General features: G+C 41.5%; 1 protein-coding gene across 2 annotated transcripts in view; it reads left to right on the top strand.

Moving 5' to 3' along the window:
* The first annotated feature begins 4,550 nt into the window (after positions 1–4,550).
* The window catches only part of BANK1 (B cell scaffold protein with ankyrin repeats 1), a 152,688-nt gene continuing 149,366 nt past the window's right edge, over positions 4,551–7,872 (top strand). For both annotated transcript variants that reach the window (XM_075090733.1, XM_075090732.1), the window contains exon 1: positions 4,551–4,639. The gene's annotated coding sequence lies outside the window, so the exon portion shown is untranslated. The remainder of the gene's footprint in view (positions 4,640–7,872) is intronic.

Here is a 7,872-nt window from a genome sequence, read left to right as displayed (position 1 = left end):
TTAAAAATTCATATTTACCAACAATTACCATAAGATATAGACAAGACACATCAGGTATTACCTCTCTAAGTACGTAAGAGTAGCTTGCTATATAGCATTATATTGTGGCATTGACTTTCTTCTGCTGTAAACGGCATTTGAACTGGTTTCTAATCACAACATGATTAATTCAGTTTGTTACCACTGAAGGCTTAAATGTCACCCAATTCATAGACTTTTTTGTTAAGCAAAATTTTGAGGATTAATGTGACCTGTACATGCATACCAAAACTTAAATCACAATAACAGCTAATGAAATGTGAAATTATATTCCATAGATGGCAGGGTGAGAGGGGGGAGTTTCATTTCTGCTCTCTGTTATACCTGTAAAAAGACTTTTTAAAAATCCACACAAATGTATAATATATGTGAAGCTTCTTCAGAACTATATACAACTCTGTTGTGACCACCAAGGATTTTATGGGAAGAAACAGAATTTTTATATATATAAGAATGAAATTAAAGGATGACACAAATAATTTTCATGACATACTGGCAGTGCTTTTATGCTCCAGGCCACCTATTCTATATTCTCTTATATTTCATCTCTGTCATTAACCAATTTAATCATAATGATATTAGAGAAAGAAGCTATTAGATTTGTCTCACTTGACCCATTTTTTCCTTAACTGACAGTGTTACTGTGTACAGTAACATTTTCTTTTGGACTCTTGTTCCCTTCTAGATCTGCTGTATTATTATTTTAGTAGGTGTGAACTTAACAAAAGGAAGGTTTCAAGCACTATTTTCTTGCTTTCTTGAAACCTATCATACACACTAACACTTTTAATTCTATGGTATCTCTTCCTAAGATTTAACCAATATTTAGAAATATACCACATACCTAGTTTCTCCTTTCTTCCACCAGACAACTAAATCTGTTTGACTTCCTAAAGTAATATATGATAGCAAAATGAAGTATCTGTGTGCATGGGCAGATAAACTAACATGACTACAGCATGAACCTAAAAAACCCCACATACATGCAAACCCCTGCTAAAATACGAAACCAAACAGCATCATCTCAAATGCAATACTACCAACTGCTTATATTGGTGATTATAGCAATACTACCTGTATTGTAGTATAAGCTAGCAATTTTATCAGTGGATTTTACAAAGAAAGCTGCAAGTAAAATTAAGAGTTAATAATGAACTACAAATAAATCTTTCAAGACAACTTCAAGCTCTTTAACAGCCAAAAAGTTGTTCAAACCTTAGCAGACCTGTAGGAAATGAACATGTATATAGGTAGGAAATTATACTGGCAATGTATTGAATATTAATTACATCTAAACAAGAAGCCACTATTCCAACAATAGCAGTACATTCACGAAATGAAAAACAAAATTAGCAAGGAATTAGTTTTGAGAAGATCAGTGAGAAACTATAGCTAAAAAGCATTATCGAAGTATGTAAGTACCCCAAATGAGTGTAATTAATCTAGGATGTTTGGAGGTAAGATAACACTTGAAGTAAATTTATTAAAATTGAAGCTTTAAATTCATATTGAGGACATCCAGACAACTTGAACACAACACTGACGTCATTCCCAAGACATGTTTTTTTCATGTTTCAACATGGGTTTTTTGTTTGTTTTCCCCCTAATATAGCACAGCTTCATGATAAGTGCTGAAGTTGCTTAATAATTTAACTAGATTTTCCTTGCCTAGAAACAGTGAGTGTTCTTAGACCTCTGGCATGAATTATAAATTCCTTGATTTTATGATACATAGAAAGGGCAGTCATTAGGAGGCTGAAGAACTGGGGAAGACTACTTCTTCTCCTGGGCTTGTAGAGAAGACCTTGATGTGAGAGGCTTCACAGCAAACTTAAGTTTGTCAGCAGCAGTCTTTGCTGGAAATGGCACTGGCAGCAATACCTAGTCATATGCAGACATTACACCTCACCAGAGAAAACCTTCATGACCGGCTGGTATAGGAAGAAGTATAAATTGATGGCAGTAACCCTGCAGTTAGAAAATTCAGCTGCTTTGTTCTTAGAAATAAGGCTGCTGGCTGTAGGCCTCACCATACTGAATACTGTCTTGAGCTGCAAAGAGAAACCAGCACCATACTCACCATTACCCCTGTTGTTCTCATCGTTCTCCTGGGCAGGCCAGGGAAATCCAGTATCACGGTCTCAAAAACTGATTGCAGCAACATAGTTGAGGAAAACTCAGTGTTCAAGCCAGAACTCGTTCAGCTCAGTAGCAAAGGCTCAGTCAGGAGCAACTGAAAGCACAGACCCAACACATTCAGCCTAATGGTCAGCAGGTAGAAGTTAAAGTGCACATACCATGACAAACAATCTGCATCACACCAAACAGTGCTTCTTAAAACTGCCACAATCCTCATCAAGTTTTATCCTCCATTAAACTGTGAGCTAAAAGCAAAACTCCTGCAGTACGTTCCATCTCTACCTTCATTTTCTCAGCAACGTGTCCCAGATGGTCTCCTTCCAGCCTTATCAGGATCACCCTACACCTAGCACCATGCTTCCTCCTTTCCCCCTGGATGAGAACACACATTTTGCCCATACCATTGCAAGCCTTCGCACATACCATGTGCATTGACCAATGCTCCAGCAAGGCCTCTGTGTGGAGCAGAGCTTCTTGCTTTTGGCACCTGCTGAAGGCTTACGCTTCTATGACTAGTAGAAGCCTGCCTATTGTTTGGTTTAAAATATGAGTAGAGCAAATCTTATTCTTCCTTTTAGGACTCAATTCCACAGTGCTGGCTTATTTTTCTTTCCTCTCAAAATGTAAATAATTAGCCTATCACAATTCCATTTTGTCCCTCATTCTAACACCCAAGAAAAACTCTGAATTTTGTTTTGGTTTTACTGTAATGACAGAGTTCCAAGTTCCATTTTAGTTATTTTTATATTTAAATATGTTTATAGTTATCTTTCTTTCTTTCTTTTTATGAATTCTTATCTCTACAGTGAAGATCATCACAGTTCAGACTACTAAATGATCCCAACCACAACCAATCACATTATCTGACCTGTCTTTTAAGAAGCAGCAATCTTTATTGCCTTCGCAAAATAGTCAAATACAATATTTCCAAATGTTTTATCTTTGACATATTGCTTCCTCCATTATAAGATATCTCCTTCCTGCTCATCCTGCTCATGACTCAAGATTACTGACACTCTAGCGCTGCGTTCCCTGCATCCAAAAGTACAGTACTGGAATGAAGTACTGCCTAGGTACCTGTCACTTCAATTAATGAAACCTGAAGTGAAAAATGAGCAGAAAGGAACAATGGGAGGTATTCCATGCTCTTCCCAGTGTATGTGTAGACTGACATGATCGGCTCTAGTCTGGATTTTCCCTGTGCATATGTAGTTAGAAGTTTCCTCTGTGTGGTAGGCCAAGCCTAGCCAGAAATTCACCAAAACCACTCAGTCATCAGCAAAAGTATACTGAAAAAAAAACCCAACCCCAAACCATACCAAATAAAAACCAAGTATCTACCTGTGTAATGACAGAAACAGGAACAGCTCACAATGGTGCAGGCTTTTCACATATTTTGGTTGGACATGGTCCCTGCAGTGTGCAAGGGCTTTACAGAAGCAGTTCTTTGACTGAGCCTAGCCTCCTGCAGATTGGTGGTTTGTGGCCGGTTGCAAACCGTGAATGTTTTGTCATGCTGAGGCATCTATAAAGCCTGCCTCTATGTGGATTTTCCTTTCCCTAACACTGCTTGAATTCACACTGCAGCCTTTCCTTCAGTTCAGGCAGAGCTGAGCATTTGTCTTCTCTGTTTTGGCCACCCACATTCCTGAAACTGATACATAGCAGCTTCACCTTTGAGATATTTAAAACCTTTGACAAATTTCACTAAAATCAGCCACAAGTCACTGAAGTTCTGGTAGGGAAAGGGTACACAGAAGTTCAGACAGGCAAGAAGCACGCACCCATGCGTGAAGTGCAGTTGGACAAGCTTCGCTTCCTTTGGAAACCAAATGAACATTTTTTTCTTCCAGAAGGTACTTGCAGTTTTCCTGTAATCCTATTTTAAGGGGTAACTCCAGCTCCTCCTGGTGGGTCTGGCCTTTATTTTGAACTTGAAAGATGCTACCTTGATCAATGGCTCCTGAGTCTGATGGCCAGCACAGCAGCGAGCTTAAGCGTTTGCAGTCTCTCTCATGGGCTGCTTTGCCTCACTCATTTAGGTTTTGGTTTTCCTCCGTGCCACATCAAAAAAGAAATATATGGCATAACATAGCGGAGGTGTTGAATCATGCTGCACCAGAGCCCAAAACTGCAGAACTGGGAAGGCTCTACTCATTTTCTCTCCCCAGCCAACCAACTTCGACGGCCGAGGGCTCTTGCGGCGTCTAACGGAGGGAGGAGGGGGGCTTCAGCGGGGATCCCCTCAAACTGCCGCCTCAGAGGCGGGTGGCGACGCTTCCCGCCGGGGATGGAAACGGGGGGGCGGCCGGGGCGGGCCACGGAGCCCCAGGGCCGGGAGGAGCTGGGGGCGGCCCCACGCTTCCGGCCCGGCGGCGGCGACCTCGGCGGCGGGGACAGCGCCCACTGGCCCGGGGGCGAGCGAGCGAGCGAGCGGCGGCAGGAGCAGCGGCGGAGGCGGGTCGGTGAGGGGCGGCGAGGGCGTGAGGGTGGGCGCGCGCCGGCCCGTCCGTTGCAATCAGCCGTCGGCGGGAGGGCAGGATGCCGCCATCCCACGGCCGAGGGGCGAGCGGAGGGGCAGGGCCGGCAGCCGGGCTAACACACGCCGCGCACGGGTGGGCCTCGTGGGTGAGGAGGGTGTTGTTTTAAGGGCTGGGCGTGAAGGAGGGCGTGCTGGCGGAGCGGATGCGGCGGTTTTCTCTAGGGCTGCCCGCGGGGGGCTGTTGGCGAAGGGTGGAGGCAGCGGTGTGAGGTGAGATCCTTGTGGGGAAATGGGATGAGATGCGCTGCTCGCCGGGAGGTGCTTTTGCTGTCCCAGGTTGTTGTCCAAGTGTCGTGTTGGAGAGTGGAGAAACTTACGTGAGATATTGACTGCTTTTTCTTGATAAAGCTGGGTGCTTATTGGGTACATACCCTGTTAGCATAGCCAGTCCAAAAAAACGTTTTCTTTTCCTTTTGGTATTTCAACTCATGTCACCTGTTTGCATGTCTTCGTGACAAATTATACCAGAGTTTTTATTGAGGCAGCTGTTCTTCATACCTCAAGACAGTTTAGGCAAGTTTTCCTTGAAAATAGTCCTCAATTGCAAGTGGTATTCAAGGCACCTCTTATTGTCTTGCAGTACACAGTGTAACTTTTCTGAGAAGTAGGAAGTCTGGCACCAAAAACTTAGGAAATGAATGAATAAAAGTTGTATGAGCAATGTTAATTCTGTCCTACATGCATATCCACTCTGGGTTATTCTTAATTGGCCAATCATATGCTATGTAATTAATTAAAAATTGATCATCCTTTTTCACCCTCTCACCATTCAGTATGGGATCCAGCCTTATTTTATACTGTACTGCAAAACCCTGCCAGACTTTGCACAGAAATATTCATTTCCTTATTTATGTTTCCTTGGTGTTTGTTACATTATCTGTCTGCCTCAAAATTGTTAGCGTGTATTTTGTTACTCCCTTCATAGTATTGTAATGTATTATCATCTCATTTATTGGTGGATAAAATTGATTAAAAGATAAAATTACTTATGAAAGTCACATGTAAATCAGAGGCAGTCCTGAATCTAAACCAGGAGCCCCTGACTCCTTGTCCCTCTGTTCGTTCTTCCTGGTCATGTTTCCGTATTCACAGAAATACTGTGTATTTATTGCTCCCGTTTTCTTCATGTGCATTTGCAAGGCTCAGCAACACGTAAATCAAACCCATGACTGCAAAGCTGGGTGCTCAGTAAAGGGGAAATGAAAGACATGCAGCCAAATGTCAAGAGTTTCGACTTGCTTGCAGTAGGGAGCTCGGGTTTGTGTTTGTGACTCTTCTATTAGTCGGGATAATATTTTATCCTTGTTTTATGAATGAGGAATCAAGAAAGAGAGATCTGAAGGCCTGACTGTGTAAAGGTGACTCGGTGCTTTGGTTTACTGTTCTGGTTCAGCATTTTAAATGACTGCTTCAGCTGTCAAGACAGGGTTTGGGTTTTGGTTTTGATTAATTTTAGAGTACCTAATGCTTTGTATTATTTTATGACATCAAAGTAACCATATTAGATATTAATTATCAAATACAGCATTCTAATGACAGTAGCATTGCAAGCCATCTCTCTACCTACTACTCTCATTGTACAAATGAAACCACTAGAGAAGAAAGGCAAAGTGACTTTCGCAGCTGTTGTGGAATAAGTTAGTTGCAGATAAAATATCAAAACTCAGGACTGCTTTGCTTTCTACCCAAGGCTGGTTGGAAAACGGATATAATTATTTGACTAGTATCTAGCCTTTGACAGATAGGATTTTTCTGTCTAGACTTGACTTGCAGTATTGCAGGCTTCCTTAAGGAAAAAGTAGTCTGCATGAGCAAAACGACACATTTAATAGCATTTTTAAATGTGCATGTACTATCCCAGTTATTAGGCAAACAGATATTTCTAGATGTGAAGGGTCAGTTGTATTCTGATAATCACAGATGTTCGTTTAGTAATCACTTTATATAAATCACTGTATGCAATTGTGCATGACCTGACATCCAGTTTAAAGTCTGGCATTTGGTGAATAAAGGCAGTCAGATCCTGAGTATGCATGCAAAATTGCTGCAGTAATTGCTGAGCAAATATGTAAGAACACCAAAGAAGGATGGCTGTTTTCCTAGCTGCTTGCAGCCAGTTCCCCATGTTGGCATTGACAGAGAAACAAGTAACTGTAGGTTCAGCCAACAGTGGATGTGCTAGCCTTCTACTCTCTCATCATTTGTCTCCGTCAGTTTTTTCATGCATTGCTCTGTGCAGGCCTCATCCACCTGCGACCACCATGCATAGATACCTCTCTTCTCTCTTGCAGTTTTACCACAGCACCAAGCTTTTGTTTCCACAGTGAAAAGAGGTCCATTTTCTCCTGATGGGCCATTAGGTGTGAGGTATTGAAGTAGCTTTGGGTGGATGGCCAAAGCCTAGTCTAGCTGAAGTCTGAAAACTGTTTGGGGTGCTTGGTGGGAGAGACAGACTTGGTACTAGTCAGTACTTTGTAGGAAACTCTAGCCTAGATGAACTTCTTTATGCAAATTCCATGTGCCTAGTACAGATAAAATGTCCGTAATGCATGATCCTTGATGACACCTGTCTTCACTTGAGGCAGGAGGCACTGATGGGATAGCTCAAACATGGCACAGCCATTAACAAGTTATCACCCCTCGCCACACTTATGAACATAAATAACATCACTGAGGTCTTCCATTGTGTGCTTTTTATTTAAGTGATGTATGTTTCTGTGCCTCCAACTGTTCCTGGGACAGTGTTTACATGACAGACATCCTGTGAGGGAATCTAGCCAGTGAATAGACACACATAATACTTGATTTTTGTTTTTCTCAAAAATTGGGGATTGCTTGAATTTTTGGTAGCCTTAAATAATTTTAAACTCCTCACTTTTTAGGGACAAAATAGTCTCGGACCATTATTTGATTGAAAATCTGAGGAGTCTAGTGGTGGAGTTCTGAAGCAGGTTCAGCAATAACATAATAATATGAATAATTAATATTACTAATAATAACATATTAGTAATTTGAGTAACAAAGCCAGTGCTGTGAAAGCTGCTGTCATCTGTTTACAATCTTATTATTCTGAAAGGAAGTTCCTAATTTTTATTATTGAGGAAACATTTTGATGTTTCTGCAGTGAGAAAGAAAAATATAATATTCAGTAT

Source organism: Phalacrocorax aristotelis, chromosome 4 (assembly GCF_949628215.1).
Source record: "Phalacrocorax aristotelis chromosome 4, bGulAri2.1, whole genome shotgun sequence".
Taxonomy (NCBI): domain Eukaryota; kingdom Metazoa; phylum Chordata; class Aves; order Suliformes; family Phalacrocoracidae; genus Phalacrocorax; species Phalacrocorax aristotelis.
The sequence above is the reverse complement of the archived record's forward strand: the minus strand, read 5'-3'. Positions and strand labels throughout refer to the sequence as shown.